The following is an 18,729-nucleotide window of genomic DNA, read 5'->3' as shown; positions in this document are numbered from 1 at the left end:
GGCCCCTCTGGGTGAGGGTGCATAGTGAGAATGTTAACCCCACTTCGTGAGTCCATCATCATGCCTCCTTTGCTCTCAAGTGGGCCCCCCAACCAGAGGCAGTTTTGTGCAGGACCTCCACCAGTGCATGAGATGTTCTGTGAGTTTTCAGACGGAAGTCATGGGCAAGGCTTCAGACGAAAGGAGTCAAACCTGGATCTGGAGTATGTGTTAATTCCAGTAAAGATACATGACATAAATGACCACCTTCTACAAAGTGGAAAAGATTTTGATGTTGTGATCTGCCACCAGGTGGCTGCCTGTTCTCCCTGAGTCTTTGCTGCCAGCAGATAGACATTTAGCAGTGACAATGGCTGGAACACCACAGAGAGAGGGAGAGCTAGTTGTCCACGGCCACTCTATGGTACAAGCACTGGTATCAAGAAGAGTAGATGGCTGATATCTGAGGACAGGTCATATTGCATTGGGTATTCTCTGGGAACAATAAATGAGAGACACAGACTCCTGAACACTCTGACACCTGTACCCCTTCACACTGTCCTTGCTTATAAACATCAGAAAAATCCTGAAATCCCTTTGGCTTAAGGGTTTATTTTTCAGAGCTAGACTGGTAGTTTTCACTCAGGATTTGACTGGCACCTGACTCTAAGTATTGGCCAACAGATAAGGAGGAATCGTAGGGGTGAGTCTTGATATTAAAAGGAATAATCTTATGAGGGACCTGTCCCAGGTGAAATTATGACATGGTCTCCAAGGAAAGGAATACATTTTCTTCTGGAAAAGATAAAGGTACTAGTTTTACTGTCCAGAAGGGTTCAAGAGAATTTGGGGATGCAAAATCTCAGATTTGTGTACTCAACTGTCACCATCCCAAGTCTCATGGTTCTACTTGTATTTTGAAGATGCCCTGACCTTGGCATAGGGGACCTATATAGCGACTGTGCAGAATCCACCTTTTAGCTCAGTCACACTTATAAGTTTCTGGGTCTGAATTTCATGACAGTTGTGCTTCATAACTGTAGGAGGTAAGGCTTCCCTTTAAAGTTGTCACAGAATCCTGGTTTTCAGAGTATTCCTTAAGTCAAAATTGGTTCTATGGAGTCTTTCTTTCTTTCTTTCTTTTTTTTTTTTTTTTGCAGTTTTTGGCCAGGGCTGGGTTTGAACCTGCCACCTCCAGCATAGGCGGCCAATGCCCTACTCTGTTGAGCCACAAGCACCACCCAAATCTTTCACTTTTTTTGAGTAGGTCTCTAGTGCTTTTAAAAGCAGTCATCCCACTTTGTAATCATCATAAATAACCTTGTTCCTATAACAAAAAGAGCTACGACTTCTTGGTCTTTCATGTCTTAGCCTCCAACTGTACTATCCCAATTATCTACAAGTAAAAACTTAAGTGATTGCAACGCATCGCATCCAACTACAAGAATGGGAGCTTCTTGCTTCTAGACAAGTGAGCAATATGATTTTGGATTCATATTCTCTAGAACCATTTCTGAATTCAGTGAAGTCTCAATAAAGTTGAGGCAAGGATTAAAGTGATGACACTTAACTTTAAAAAGCAAGGCTAGAAATATAAGGGTGAGCAAGAAAAGGTGAAAGAAGGCAAGAACGTACAAAAGGGGATGCAATGTTGGGGAGTCCCCGTCGCCTTTCCCCAGGCGCAGTACATCCTCTGGTGGCATTAAATGTGAGACAGGAAGTCAGTAGCCTGTGGTCAGATGTGTCTGCTTGGCCTTCAAGATTTCTTTGAGAGGTTTACAGTGAACATTTTCACTTCATATAAATCTGCAAAAAGATAAATAAGATGGAATTACCTGACTGGCTCCATTTGCTTTTTCATTAGCATTGCCCTTGGTCTGCCCCATTGCACTAGATCTGCAGTATCCTCTCTACATAAATATTTAACCTTGAGAGTGACCAAATGTTTGGAAGGCATATAAAATAGTAAGACAGCAAGGTGTAACATAGACAGGTGTGGCAAGGAAGCCTTACTCAGATACTGTGGTTCTTGATATTCTATGGAAAAGATTAGGGAGGAAAAAACCAGCGGGACCAGAAATCAATAGATAACTCTTGGGAATTTTGTTTCTGATTAACATAGAAATATATTTTGATGTCCATTAGTATTTTAAAAACCAAGAAGGAAAATTCACAGCTTGTTTTATAGAATCCTACCCTAAAAACAAACAAAAAAAAAGCGGAAATGGCATGAAAATCAATATAAAAAAATTAAAAAATGGCTCGGTACCTGTAGCTCAAGCAGCTAAGGCACCAGCCACATACACCAGAGCTGGCGGGTTCGAATCCAGCCCAGGCCTGCCAAACAACAATGACAACTACAACCAAAAAATAGCCAGGCATTGTGATGAGTGCCTGTAGTCCCAGCTACTTGGGAGGCTGAGGCAAGAGAATCGCTTAAGCCCAGGAGTTGGAGGTTGCTGTGAGCTGTGACACCACAGCACTCTACCCAGGATGACAGCTAGAGGCTCTGTCTCAAAAAAAAAAAAAAAAAAAAAAAAATCAAAAAATATTATTTACTTAGTTTTCTTTGCTTTTCTTGACTTTATTATAAAGCAAGCACTTGAGGGAAAGCAGAGAAATGAAGGGACAATTTAGGGGTGACCCACTGTGTGAAGCCTCTTGGCCCAAACTATGATTATTATATTTTTACTTAAAAGATAACCAAAAACGCATACCGTTTCCTCCTGGATATGTACTTCTGTGCTGTTGTTACACTGATACCTAAAGCTGCTGGACTATATATTCTATAAGAGCACTGACTGTCTGTTTTAGTCACCCATGAATATACTATATCAAACTTGGGAAGCGTTCAATTCCTATTTATTGATCGATACAGTAAGCCAATCAGTCATTCTATAAAAAGCTCAAGATACTTTTCCATGTCTCCTTTCTAATTTCACTTGGTTCACCTCATTTGAAGTCTTTTTTTAGGTGTCTTTTTTTAAAATTTTAGAATATTACTAAGGTATAATGTTTGGGTTACATAAAATGTTTTTGTATAATTTGAGTCAAAGTTGTAAATGTTCTTCTCTCCAGGATGGTGTGTATTATACCTGTTAACTCCTCCCTTCCGTCCCCTCCCACCTGTCTTGATTCTACATTAAACACAAATTATATGTATTAAACTCCATTTGAATAGGTCTTTGCAATCTTTCCCACAATTCTTCTTTATTACAGTAAATATAAACATCGAAAGTCATATAAATCTGAGGCTAAAGGATGAGACTTTTAAAATGCCAAGAATTAAGGATATCAGTTGGACATAGCTGAATTTTACCCAGAGTACCTTTGAAACATCCATAACGTTGCATCATATCACTGTTCATAGATTTCCAAGGGAAATTTGTTTTCCTTATAAATTAATAAAAAGGCAAATACCAGATTGCTTTTCCGTAGAGACTTGTTTGATAAATTACTCACATTAGATTCATATTTTATCTTCCATGGACCACATTTCCCCATCTATAGCATCTCTTCCCTTGCCACCATCTTATTTAGTATGCTTCAGTCCATAGTTAATATACATAGAAAGGTAAGCTTGAACTTTGACTTCCGTTGCATGGGTCTGGTGATTCTCTTTGTCACAGGACAGAACTAGGAATGAAGAGATACCTGGTATGGGCTCAAAATAATGTAAGTGTATTGAGAATCCTGTGCCAAGATTCAGTATGTCTAATATAAGTTGACTTTGTCTAAACCAACCAACTGAACATAGCCTGTTAGAGTTGATCGTTGGAAGAGTAAGTGGTCAGGGAAGTTCTCAGAGAACTCCCCAGGAATGAAAAAGGGCCCCTGGCCAATAAAAACAATAAAGACATGAAACAAAAACAACATATTTGTTATCAATGAAAGAAATGAAGTGCTTCTCACTCTGGTGACATCAGACAAGAAATTCATAATTTGTGCCTTAGTTAAGAAGTGAGGCTAAGTGATCACTTCTTAGGGGTTGTCAGTAAGCTTCTCTGTCACAATTTGAGTAACCTCAATGTGATGGGGCTGGTTAAGTGGAAACATGGTAGTTAAAATGAAACACAGGCTGGGTGCCCATGCGCAGTGGTTAGGGTGCTGACCACATGCTCCAGGGCTGGTGGGTTTGAACCTGGCCTGCGACTGCTAAAAAATAAAAACAGGGTCTTGTGGGAGGCACCAGCCCAAGAGTTTGAGGTTGCTATGAGCTATGACACCATGGCACTCTACTTAGGGCAACAATGTGAGACTCTGTCTCAATAAAAAAATAAAAATAAAAATAAAAAAATGAAACAGCTAATTTTTATTGTTTTATTCAAAGCTAAATATACATAGGGAAGTCTTAGGAAAGCTGAGAGTCTGGACACAGAATTCTCTTAAGTTTTTCATGCCTGCTTAGGAAAAGAGGTAAATAATCAATTGTTTGAGTTGGTTTAATGGCTCCTGATAGAGTTGTACACGAACTTCAGAGCCCAGATTCTAGTTTTGTATTTCTCATTTAATCTAGTATTATAAAATGTAATCTGATGATCAAAATTCTTAACATATCTTTGAAGAAAGAGCATTTGCCATGTAATAAATAAGTCTCAGAGGTAAACATTGCTTCTTCTCACATGCCATGAAGCTAACCGCCTAGGGATATCACAGAAGATTGCATAGACTCTGAACCATTTTTAGTGCAGACAGGAAGAATATTTTAGCAACATTCCTTTCTCCCACTCTGTTTCTCCACCTGAATCCTTAACACGGTATTTTTTCCCCATATTATTGGATAAGTGATCAATATTCTTTTGCCCATGGAATGAGTAACCTGCAGGAACCCTCAGACTGCTGGTCTTGTCCACGCTTCTGAGAGTTAGTGTGATGTAACAACAAGGACCACAGGGCTGGAGCCAAGGACATCAACCAGAACTAATCACCACTAGCTCATGGTGTGACCTTGAACAAAACACTTTTCTTTTCCAGGTCACAGTTTTCTTATCTGTCAAATGAGGGCTTTCAACGAAGAATTTGTGAGCTCAACCTATAACATCAAGGTCAGTTCAAATTCAAAGAGGAATTGGGAGTTCAGATTTCCCTGATACTTTCAGGTACTTTGTTTACTTCAACAAAGTAAAGGCCTTCTGGGTATACAAATATGGTGAATGTCATGGTGAAGAAAAAAACTTATTTGATGAAATCTGTGAACTGTTCCAAGTTTACTTTGGGTGTCTTTGAGAAACTCTGAAAGAACTCATTTGCATAGCCAATCTGATATTGGCCTAAGCTATTGGAAACATGTCCCCCAGGTAGACAAATCACTTAATTCTTGTAAATGGGTCAGTCCCCATTGGTCCTCTTTGGGAATAGCCTTTCTGCTTAAGAATATTTTAAGAAGGAAATGGGAAATGTTCAATGCCTTATATCTTTCATGTTCTGTCTCCCAGGTCCAATGGACCTTTAGCAATTGCCAAATCTGAGAGAGAATCAGGGAGTTATCAGACATTTTGCAGAAGAGTACACATTTTGATTCAGTAATTAATGCTTCTCAATCTTTTATTATCCTTACCATGGGTGGATGAATGTGAATTCTTTGTATATATACAGTTACTCAATGGTTTTTCTTCTTCTTTTTTTCCCCATAAACCTTAATGTACAAAACATAGAAAAATATTAAAGGGTCCCTCAGGCAGTTTAACTCTTCATACATTAGCAAAAAAATGCTACAAAGTTGGCAAAAGGCCAACTTCTAGAGCCCTTTGGAATATTACTTGAATGGGAGAACTTATTTGATAGCATGAGCTACAAACTCTTAGCTCCCATCAACAGAGTATGTTTTCAATAAGTGTTTGCTTTTTTCATTGTTTTTTTTTTTTTTTCAGGAGAAATATCAATACTAGAATTGGCATTCTGTATGCAATGCTTTTTCCCAGACTACATCTTCAATGGAGTTCTAAGGGTTGAACTTAACATACATGATATTTGGGCACCGTTTCTCCTCCAGAGTCACTCTCACCCTCTGCATCATGTGGTTCAGAGGCTGGCCTCCATGAGCTATGTTAATGGTATGACATCTTAATACATAGATGTGTGTGTGGGGGCATGCACACATATACGTTGGCTGTATACTTTCCGGACAGCCCTCATGTATATGTATTTATCTAAAGCCAGGTCCACAGTTCCTGGCTCATAACTCCCATAGCCCTTGTTAAAGTCTTTTGTTGTAAGTGTAGGGGAGCTCCAGGCATTAGGAAAAAGAATCTGTCTTTCTGACCTTCTCTTGTTCTCCTTTGCACCTGCCCGAAGCAGGACTCTGACTGTGTGCCATAAGACTCTCATTCCGGAGAGGGTCCTGGTCCATACCCTGGAGGAAAGAATGTTGCACAGAGGCCTAGAAGAATCTAGACAGCTCTTGCTGGGTTTATATCATATCCTTGTTGTCCAATCACATGTCTTATGGGGTTACAAATCATGCCTATCCTATGACGTCTCCGTCGAAGGCCCAAAAGGACAGATTCAGAGAGCTTATGGAATAGCTGAACACATATGCAGAGATTCCAGGAGGGTGGCACCCCTGGGAAGGGCATGAAAGCTCTGCACTACCTCACCCTATGAACACCGTCATCTGTGTCTTTTATAATGTTCTTTATAATAAATCAGTAAACCTAAGTGTTTCCCTCAGTTCTGTGAACCTTTCCAGCAGGTTAATAGAACCCAAACAAGATGTTCTGGGGACCCCAACTTGAAGCCAGTTGGTTAGAAGTTCCAGAGTCCTGGACTTGGGACTGGTCCAAAGCAGAAGTCTTGGGCACTGGGCCATCCCCTTATAAGATCTGAAGCAATCTGCAGATAGACGTGGGAATGGGACTGGAGAGCACTAGCTGGTTTCTGCTGAAGAACTGATGGCTCCTCAGTGGGGTGGATTTGGTCACACATTTGGTCATATAAGTCTTCTTCTGGGTTGCTGACAGCGGTGGTGCAAGCCCAGAGGAGAAACAGCTCAAGTTTTTTCTAAACAGTGGGCTAATCTGCTCTCTGACTCCCAATATACCAGCAGGCAGTCATAAAGCAGAAGTCAAGTGAAGCTGAATATTCACCTCTCTGCTCCCTCCCTGCAGGGCCCTGGGCTGGTTAGTTGTTGTCAACCAAAGGTCTCATCCTGTCATGCAGTCTCTTCCCATGGACATATATCTCCAGCTGGGTGGCACATCTATCCTGTCTGGACTCTGCCAATACCTATCATCTCTAGCTATTAACTCTAAGAGGATGGGGCTCTTTGCTATGCGTTATTACTTGCTGTATCCCCAGCACCTAGAAAGAGGTCCAGCATGCATGATGCATTTAAGAAGTTTTTGTTGGATGCAGGATTATTTTCTAAATATGGATTTAGCACAGGTTTTATGAGTATCCGGCCCACAGCCTTTACAATACACAATATACAAATATCTTACTGTTGCAAAGTTTACAAAATATATAACATTGTTTTCGAAGGCCCCACTCAAGACTTTGAATGCGTCTCATGCAAATGAACTGCACTGAAACTTCACCTTCTCTAGCTTTAGACTGCCTCTTCTTGAATCTCAGCTCAAGGTTTCAAGGGCTCTGTCAGTTGTGTTCACAGCAGTGTCATGCAGAGAGCAGAGTCTTTCTCTTGGGCAGGCTTGTTTAGCACCAAGGTGCCATCTTCAGCACACATTCTGGGTGAAGGGCACACATACAACTTTGACTTAAAATGTATAAAAGCAAATTATGTAACCAAAATATATGGACCCTATAATATTCTGAAATTCAAAAATAAAATGATATTTCCTTAGAGAAAGCAAAACAGTTGTTGATTTTTTTAAAAAAATGTGATTTTATAGATTAAAAAAAAAATCATAGAGTCAGGAGCCAGATACACATGGGTAGGAATTCCCTCTCCTCTGCCTATTAGCCGTGAACTTGGATAAGAAAGTTAACCTCCAAGAGGTCTACTTCCTCTATAACAGAGGAATAAGAAGTCTCTCCTCAGAGCACTGTTACGAGGATTACCCAAGATAACTATAGGAAAGGCACGGTGTTCAACAGGTGTGTAGTGATCTCTCCATCTTGCCGTGGTGCAAGTGGGCTTGCCTCCTATCTATTAGGACCTATAATCTTCCTGGAAAGTACTCTGAGAACCAGTCTAAGAATTCGTTCCTTTTGGATCTGACTGTGGCCCTGCTCACTGTCAGTTGTTGCACAATGGAAAATCTAGCAACTGCATAGTTAGCCTGCTGCCAAATGCCCAGCCCTGTTTTTTGGGGATTCCTTAATGTCATCACCCACAACTCAGCCAGATCTTCTAACTGCCATTTAGATGGTCCACACGAAGCTTTGCATTACTTTCTCAGAGGAAAAAAATTTTCCCATATTTCATTTTCTACATGATCCTCAAAGATAAGTCTGTGGCCTTCTACATAAACATTTTATTACAAGGTTGAATAAGCCATATTTTACAGTCTGGATTACTTTTTGTGTGTTCTGGATTAATGATCCCTCTTCCATGTACAAATTACACCCCAATTCTTGCTTAAACAATGCAAATTCCCTGAAGACAGGAATATTTGGTTTATTGTTATACTCTCAAAGAGCATAGTGCCTGACATGTAATAGACAATAAATATTTTTGAGATAATGAACAACTGAGTAAAACCATGCATCCTTATATGAATTATAAGAATAAACTAATAAATCAAATATGGGAAATGCTTTATACTACATAGCTATAAAGGTTAAATATCTTGTGAGGGAGGGAGTTCCTCATGACTGGCAGTGCTAAAGGAGAAACTGCTGAGCACTTCGCAAGAGTTCTACACAGGCTGGTGTGGTGACTCACACTTGTAATCCCAGCACTCTGGGAGGATGAGGTGGGAGGATCCCTTGAGCTCAGGAGTTCAAGATCAGCCTGAGCAAGAGCAAGAGCAAGACCCCATCTCTACTAAAAATAGAAAAATTAGCTGGACATTATGGTGGGCACCTGTAGTCCCAGCTACTCTGGAGGCTGAGGCTGGAGGATGGCTTGAGCCCAGGAGTTTGAGGTTGGTGTGAACTAGGCTAATTCCAAGGCACTCTAGCCTGGCAAAGGAGTGAGACTCTGTCCAAATAAATAAAATAAAATAAAGAAAAGAGAATTAAAGAAAAAAGAGTTCCACAGAGAAAAGCCTCACACTGAATCAAAGGTAGAAGTTGGTTATCTGTGACTTCAGACCCAACCTTTAGAATACATGATTTCATAGATTCACACTGCCTGTGAAGTCCTGGCTAGTGGCAGTGTGGGTACCTAATTGACCTCAAAGCTTATTCCAGTTCCACTACACTAGCTTTGGTACCTGTACTCCCATTAACTTGTCTGAGATTCAGTTTCTGCACCTCAACAGTGAGCATTATCCTGATTTTATAGGATGATTGCAGATTCAATGAGATAAAACATTTAAGAGGCCTCAAGCCCCACTCTAAGTATTCATTAACTATTCAACAAATATTAAATTTCTTCTCTAGTCCCACACCTCAAATCCACACTTCTATCAGTGAAGCTAGAATACATATTTGAGAAACTCTCAAGGGTGCAATGTAAAAAAGAGGCTGGGACTACAATTTGAAAGGCCTGGTTTCTCAGTCTATCACTGGCCTTAACCAGCTTTGTAACTTTCAAAGTCAAGTCACATGCCACCTTTAGCTTCCAGCTACTCAGCTATGATACAAAGGCCCTCAATTAAATACTTCCTTAGATTTCCTTAGGTCCTGAAGAGTTGATGTTTCTTTGATAATTTTAATTCATCTATATTTTGGCCCACCTTAAATACTCAGACCAACATTGGACAAGAAAACTGGCATGTCCCTGTTGGGTTTTCTGCCCAACCCTAGGCAGGATCCCAGTCCCAGGCTGAGTGTGGCTTGTTGCATAAGTAGATGACTGTGTGCTTCAGGCTCTGCAAAACAGAACTCATTAGCCATCCTCAACCTCTCTTGGTTGATACCCTCTCCGAGGCCAACCCCCTCCATAACAACTTCATTTTTTCCTTGAATGAGATTGAGGTATTAATACACTGCAGCTATTAGGATATTCAAATTTTTCAAAAGGGAATATTCTTAGCAGGGACCTGGTATCCCAGGTCACAATCATGTTCTCCACCTCCTTCTCTGAGCCCTCCCTGGGTAGCCCAGAAAACTCATTCTCTGCTAAACATGTACTTCTGTAGCCATGGGGAAAACAGATGATTTTAGCCTCCCGACCAGAAACCCTATAGCACACGATGTGTCTTCCTCAAATCTGATTAGTTCTTCAAATAAAGAGCCTAATACCTTATCCTTTTCTTTCCTCCCCCAGGAATCATTTTCAATCCTAATACTGATATGAATAATAAAGCATCACATTAAAATGGGGGTGAGCAATGTAGGATAATATTTAGAAATAAACATATCCTACATCAAGCACACAAAGTGAATTCAGTGTGAGTTTAAAATGGCTTGCTATTCTTACAGAGGCTTAAGGGACCTGGACCCCCCTGAGGCATGCACAGAGTTAACTTGCCTGGAGTTAAAATTCCACAAGCCAATTCTCTGAAGTTGTGCACCCCGTTAAGCCTGAGGCCAAAGGGCATGCCGCCCTTCCTCAGAGATACGGGCCAAAGGGTTGATGTATGTTAAAAACATATTGTCAAAGGTCTATAGGTGCTCTGCCCTGAGGAGAGCACCTATAGACCTTTGACAATATGTTTTTAACAACCCATCTCTCCTAAAGAGAGACACAGTCGTTACTTCATGCTGAGTAAACTGAGTGAACACTTGAAGGTACTCTTCCATTAACTCTGTTCCCCTGTGGCTGCTTTCTTCTTTGTGATCTTTATTTAGATACCTGCCCAAGAGATTGGTCAGTGTCTAGAAGAGGATGTTTACTACAGAAGTGATTGTGTTGATGTGGTAACAGCATATTTCCTTACAAGTTAATTTCAGATAGGTAAAATGAGGCAATGGTGAAACTAACAGATAATAGATTAAGTGTGTACATGACTAGAAGTGTATAAAATCAGATCCCCGAAATAAAAAACTTTGCTACACGCCATCCCATACAGTGCAGTCTGTTTCTTGTTTACCCTTAAAAATTGTGGGAGTGAGCTTATACCCACGGCAAAGCTGCTGTTCTTTTGCATCTCCAGTCATGCAACAGGCTATTCGTGTGAGATGAAGAGTGAGGGTTAAGGAAAGACTCTTTTGCCTCTAACTGGGAAATTAAACTGCCCTCTCAGTTTGGGTTATGAAGGGAAGAAAAAGATTTCGCTCAACTGTGAAGGCAAAAGAATTTGATTGATAGAGCTGTTATCCTTGGTTAGCTTTATAATGATTTCATTTGGATGGGTCCACCTTAAGAAAAATTGATTTCAAAAATATGCTGCTGCCTCCCTAAGTTACAGCTCCCCTCCTGTCCTCCCCAGAGCACATTCACATGGCACTTCCATCACGAAGGAGCAGAGCTTGGGTTCCAGGTGATTTCAGGCCTCAGTCCACATATATTCTGATAGATCCTTTGCATTAAGCCTTAAAATGTTCTTAGCCAGAGGTTTCAATGAGAAACACATGTTTCTTACACTTGCTTTGGCCCTGTTAACTCATAGAGTCTGCTAGGCTGAGAACTTCCAGGAACACCCCACAGATCCAGTGACCACAGCCCAAAGGATTAATTTGAATGGCACTGGAGTTTCCATCCCAAAACACACAGGGATGCTGTGGACTAATAGGAAGGACAGAGAAGGAGGCTGCTCATCATAAGAACACTACCCTTCCTACTGGGCTTCTAGAAAACAACCCCCAAACCAGAATTCAGAGTGTTTGAGTTTTGGAGTCAACAAATGCTATGAACCCACTGCAAGCTGGAGCCATTTTTCATTATTTCAGCATCAAGTGTATGTGGTTAAGGCAGTCATTATTAGCCCTATTTTATAATGAAGCCCATTTCTCATTATTTCAGCATCAAGTGTATGTGGTTAAGGCAGTCATTATTAGCCTATTTTATAATGAAGCCCATTTCTTATTATTTCAGCATCAAATGTATGTGCTCAAGGCAGTCATTATTAGCCCTATTTTATGATGAAGGAACTGTTTCTAGAAAGTTACATGACTTTCTTAAGGTCTCAAAACTGGCCAGATGCAGTGACTCACACCTGTGATCCTAGCAATCTGAGAGGCCAATGCAGGTGGATCCCCAGAGCTTGGGAGTTCCAGATCAGCATGCTCAAGAGCTCAACCCATCTCTCCTAAAAATAGAAAAACTAGCCAAGCACTACTCAGGAAGCTGATGCAAGAGGATCTCTTGAGCCCAAGAAAGTAAGGTTACTGAAAGCTAAGATGACACCACAGTGACTTACTGATGTAATCCCAAATTCCATTACTTTGGGAGGTCAAGGGGAATTACTTGAGGCCAGGAGTTCAAGACCAGTGTGTGCAATAGAGACCTGTTTCTCTACAAAAAAAATTTAAAAAATAAAATAAAATTAGCTGGGCATGGTGTCATGTTCCCACAGTCCCAGCTACTTGGGAGGCTGATGCTGGAGGATTGCTTGAGCCCAGGTTTTAGAGGTTACAGTGAGCTATGATGGCACCACTGTACACCAAGCCTGGGCAACAGAGCAAGTCCCTGTCTCCAAAGAAAGAAAAGAGAAAGAAAAAAAAATCGAACCAATTTGGTTTGGTACAGTTACATAACTGAAACATTAAAAAAAATTAAATGATTTTCAGCCAGGCACGGTGGCTCACACCTGTAATCCTAGCACCCTGGGAGGAGAAGGCAGGTGGATAGCTTGAGCTCAGGAGTTTGAGACCAGCATGAACAAAAGTGAGACTCATCTCTACTAAAAATAGAAAAACTGAGGCAAGAGGTCACTTGAGCCCAAGAGTTGGAGGTTGCTGTGAGCTATAACATCATGGCACTCTAGCCAGGGTGACAGATTGAGATTCAGTCTCAAAAAAAAAATTAATTAATGATTTTGAGTAAGTAAGCAATTACGACAAGGTGGAATAGGAAATAATGAAAATAAATGTGAAACAATTTCTATTTCTAAGAAGCCAAGTTTTTTCAGCCACAGTAGGTTTCACCTACCTGTACAATTTTACAAATTGTTCCCTGCTGCCCTTTCTCTCTCCTCTTATCTCCACAGCAGGAATATTATCTAAATCCACTTGGTAATTATCTTTCATATGTTAACATTTAGCCTTATGTTCTTAACTTTTACTAACAAATGCTATGAAAAATTACCCTAAAAACTCACTCACTGCTTCTTATGAATTCCCTCAGTAGGAATTTCTTACAGAGTTTAGCCCTAGGAAAGCTTAATTTCTCCTAATAAATTGGTATCCTTTCTCTTTTGTGAGAATATAAGCTATGTAACTGAATGTAATTTCATTTTCACTTTAGCTTCTAGGAACTCCAGAGTCAAATTTCTTGTCTAACCATATTAACTACATAAATACTCTGATTTGCATATTTTTATTTTTATTCTGTTTTCTGGCCTACCCAATTTAACCAACCTTTACTAAGACCTTACTTTGTGCACAGAACTATTCTAGAGGCTTGGTGTACATCAAATAACAAAGCAGAATAAAATTAATATTCTCATAAACACAGTTTGGAGTTATATTTTTATGTACATCATATGAATCAATTCCAGACTTAGGGCAGTGAAACTGATCTAAACTCCATGTCTATAGTCATTAAACACCTGGTTTCTTCTTTAATGCATTCATTAGAAATGTATTTCTCATGTAAATTTATAAATGCTGACTTTTACAGATTTGAAACTGATAAGAAAAACATACAATGTTTGTGGAGTTAGAATCAACTCACTTTTGACTTTCTTAAATAATGGTAACAGAAAGTTCATAGGCAGCTTCCTAATCCCTAATTAGCATGTTGTCACACACTGGCAGTTGGTGTCTAGAGTTTGACATTTGCTGTGAAGGAGTGCCTGACTGATTTTGTTGGAAGTTTGGGCTGCTTTTGCCTAGTGATCTGTTCCCTGATGTTTACAGGGAGGGAACTGTGCTTTCTAAGATGCCCTGCCCAGTGTCAGTCTTCCAACCTGTCCCAGAGCTCAGCCCTCCCTGCCCATTAGTAACTATGCCAAGGTATCTGGCTTTCCTAACTATAGCTCAGATATGACCTGCTGTGAGCATGATGGCTTCTTTTGAGATGTACTTTTTGGTCTTCAAAAAGATCTAGATAATTTTTTTTTGTAATTCAGCATCTTATAAAGCCAATGAAAGTGTAAGTTGAGAGCTGAAACTGTTTCATGGACAAATATACAGTTTGTGATATGGTTAATGAAAACGTACCACGTACTGAATTGATTGTACTATGCAATGGGAACCTGATGTTCATGTCCTGGTCAGCTTCCCCAAAGGGTTAGTGAAAACCTTGAGAATGAAATGGAAAATGAGGGAGATCAGTTCTGTCTCCCCTCTTCTGTGCCCTGGGCTAAGCTCTTCTCTTCATCCTGGCCTCACTCTTCTCTCCTCCCACACGGCCTCTTCTGTCACAGTATTTGATCAATGGAAGCCTCAGCCCAAATCAATCCCTCACTGTGGAGAAAGTGGAAATCCATTCCTTAAACCCCACCCCACCTAACCCTGTCTGTTTAACAATGTCATTCTCATCACCATATAGACTACGCATGCAACAATGCTGTCTAATCCAGCCTAGTTTAGTGAGCAAGAATTCAGTGAATCACTACTGGGTGTGTAAAATTGGTACAAAGTAAAAATATAATCTGGACGGAAATAATGGCAAAGACTTGGATCTGGTTCTAGCCTGCTCCTGTTTGTGTGATTGAAGGTTACCTTTTGAACCAAAGAGCTCAGCTTGTCTCTGTCTTGTTTTTCACATAGGATAGCAAAGATGTAGTTTGTGCACTACAGCAAAGTAGGTAATAGCCTCCCCACTTCACCATGTAAGTCTGCTTCCATTTTCTTTTAATAAATATACTACATTCACAATAGCTTATTTACTTTTCCTTGTAGGCAACTGGTGGGGAAATGTGCTCAAAAGCTATGGATAAAAGATAACAACAAATGGCAAATGCATTTACATGGTGAAAAAAAGCCAGTGTCAAAAAACTGTATACTATGTGAATCCATATATAAAATATTTAGGAAAAGGAAAAACTATGAGAATGGAGAACACAGCAATAATTGCCAGGGTTGGAGGAGAAGGAGCAGGCTTGCCTAGAAAGAAACAGCATGAGAAAATTTTGGCAGGAGGAGGGATCACCATTTCCTGTCTGGGGTGTCTGCATAGACCTATGTGTTTATAAAACCCACTGTATTGTAACAACTGGAGGTGAACTTCATTTTATATAAAATAATAAAAAATGAATGTAAAATCCCATGTGATTTGTTTGCATGGTATGATGAGAAAAACTCTGGTTAGATATCTAATAATTACAGATTTGCTACACTACTTAAGATACCATGTATTTATACCACTTTTAGTTAGTAGGTTCCAAATAACATACAATCATAGACTCTAAGAGTTAAAAGAGATCTTGAGAGTAATTTACCATATCAACCTGAGTAAGAAAAATCATTTAATTATCTCAATAGAGTCAGAAAAAGTATACATCTGAAATACCTAACATCCAAACCTAATTTAAAGAAAAAAAAAAAAAAACTAGGTATAGAAGAGACTATTCTCAACTTCATGAAAGGCATCTATAAAAAACCTAAAACTAAAATGATATATAATGGTGAATAATTAAATGCTTTCCCTTAAACTAAGGAGCAAGTCAAGGACGTCTGTTCTATTTCTACCCAACTTCCTACACGAGTTCTAGCCAAAGACACAAGGAAATTTTTAGGAGTGACAGAGATTTCATTACCTGAATTGTGATAATTTTTTCTGAGTGTTTTCATACATCAAAATATATCATATTAACACTTCAATATGTGTAGTTTACTACATATCAGTTATATGTCAATAAAGCTTAAAAATATGCCATTTCAGCACTGCCGCTCCACCCACTAGTAAGCAAAGCCTAGTGAAGTTCTTGGATTCTCCACAGACTGATCATTTTTTGTCTTAGAAACAGCCAAGAAGTCACTGAGGAGAGAGGCCTCGCGTATGAGAAGCAGATACCCACTCCCTTCTGACCAACAGAGCAAAACAAATCAGACATCCAGAAAGCCTATTTACTGGGAGTGGAGACAAATCATGGGTTATCATCTGACTGAGAAGTCAGAAAGTCTAACACAAAAAACAAAGATTTGAAATCAAATTCTAATTTCACCAATCCTTGTTTGTGTAACTTAGATACATCTGTTACCCTTTCTGAGCTTCAGTTTCTGTCAAATGAGGACAATAATGTTTATTTCTAAAGGGTGCTGTGAGAAACAAATACCCTACCTATAATGCCTTATACATATTAGGCATTCAGTAAATATTGGGTAAGTTCCCCTTCCCTTCTCCTAAGTCTTTTAAGTCTCTTCTGCTTTTATTTTTTGTCTCCTAAAGGCCTTCAAATAATTTATTCAACTACTTGTCAAGTGGTGATCAACTGTATCAGCCCCAGTGGCAGGTGGTGGGTATCACTGAAGAATCAGGAAGGCATGCCTCTTATTAAAGAATAGCTTATAGTCTAGTGGTGAAGAGCAATATACAAAAAAGGATATTTGGCCATTCTGTGCTCAGTCTGTGCTAGAGAGAGTAGAACATAGGTAGAGTGACCGATTTTGCTTAGCTGGTTCAGACAAGGATTCTCAGAAAAGGAGCAAAAAGCAGGTCTTAAAAGATGGTTGAGAGTTAACCAGCTTTATTGCCACTTTGATTGTGGGAAGAGACATTCCAAACTGAAGAAATTAAAGCTGTTCATTGCATTCATAGCTGTTATGATACTAACAAAATACTTTTTATAGCTCATACTTCATGATGAAGCTTTAAATCCACATGCCTTGAAGCCAATTTCAGGGACTCCTGGAGCAAGTGTTTGTCTGCATAGCAGCACGTCCAGGAACTCCCTGCCCATTCAAAGAATCTTGATCATTCTAAATGGCATTTTTGGTCTTGACTAGACCTTTGGAAAGGACTTAGAAAAGGCTCAGACCCTCAATAATTGAATCCCAGAAAAGGAAAGCCTCCTGTGAAAACAAGCTTCACATTGAATTTGTATTTATCACAACGTTAATGTCATTCAAAGATGTCATTAGAGAAGTCGCAGGCTCTTCAGACATGTCAGATGTGGAGATAAAGTCTGAATGTTATTTTTTCCAAGCAATTTTCAGAGAGAAGGATACTAAGTATCTGCCTCTAGGGGAACTGCTAAGCCCCTTAAAGAGAGGTGCCACATAACCATACCACGACCAGCAAATCTGAGACATCTGGATATCAGATATTTTCAGAACACACATCAGAGGCCGTATATTGACTAGATGAACCAAGTATCCTTCTCCTAAGCTAGACAAATTAGCCATAGGTGGAGCAATGTTTTATTTCCTTTCCCATCTCATGCATCTTTTACTTGAATATGCATCTTTGTAACGTGCCGGCCTGCTTTAAGTTGCCTGGATGTGAGATGCATCCATGCAATCCTGCAGGTATCAGATTCTCCATTTCAAGACTTGTGTCTGTCCCGTGGCAATGTGCTGCTTTTAAAAGAACCATCATGCCATTTTCACCAGGTCCCCTCCATGCTTTTTAGTAGGACCCTGAGTACACAGAACCCAGGATTGCTAAATTTTGGTGGGAGAAGGGAAGAGATTAAAGACTAGGAATGTGATAAATCCCATGATGAAACTTCCTACAAAGAAGAAATCTGATAACTAAAAGGAACTAAAAGGAAGACAAAGAAAAAGGGGGCTTGATTATACATTTGGCACTGTGCTCATTAGTTAAGCAAATCTATCACTATTGATAACTATCAATATCTCCATCATAAAAATAAACTGCAGCTTAGCGCAGTAAAGTATCTAGTCAAAGGATGCTATCAATAAGGTCAGGAGAGACATTGGAATTAGGATCAATCTGACTCCAAAGCAAATGCTCTTAACAGCTCTTCTATTCTGAATAAGTACACTTACGATATAGTACATTTCAGAGAATGCAATGTACCCTACATGCCATACAGAGACACCCTCCCCCCCAGCCAAGAACAAACTCCTAGACAGACACTACCTTCTCTCCAAAGTCACAGTCTCTCAAACCTGCACCTCCAACCACCTGGACAACATCTTAACTGTGGAGTGAAGAAGGTGTTTCAAACATCTGGGCCTTTAAGCCAGAGGTGCTTGTGCAATGCGTGAGACTCCATGCTGTCCATGCCGGCAGCAAGACTGTAATGAGCAGAGGAAAGTGGAGTTTTCTTGCCAAGCCAGCAGGGTGGCCGCTCCTTGGGAGGATCAGATCTATTACTGACAACATGGTGACTACGTCTCCTTTTATATCTGAATGTCGTGTGAGCACTCAACTCTCCACTCACGGTGACTTGCACTGTGATAAACACGGAGTTAAACCACACAGGGACCCACTCAGCCCCTTATAGAGAAACCCCAGCTCATTGTGCAGGAAAAGCTGAGGAGGTGATGTGTGAACTGAAATCAGGAGTAACTCAGGAACCGAGTTAGCGGAGCGCTCAGACACCTGGCAAAACAGCAGCCTGTATGCGACAACTGCCGGAGGCAGGAAGAAGCCACTGCAAAGCCCATCACAGCCAGAAGAGCTCTAAAAACATTAGCTGAATAAAAGCAACATAAAATCATCTC

This window comes from Nycticebus coucang, chromosome 22, assembly GCF_027406575.1.
Source record: "Nycticebus coucang isolate mNycCou1 chromosome 22, mNycCou1.pri, whole genome shotgun sequence".
NCBI lineage: Eukaryota > Metazoa > Chordata > Mammalia > Primates > Lorisidae > Nycticebus > Nycticebus coucang.
This window is presented reverse-complemented; position numbering follows the sequence as displayed.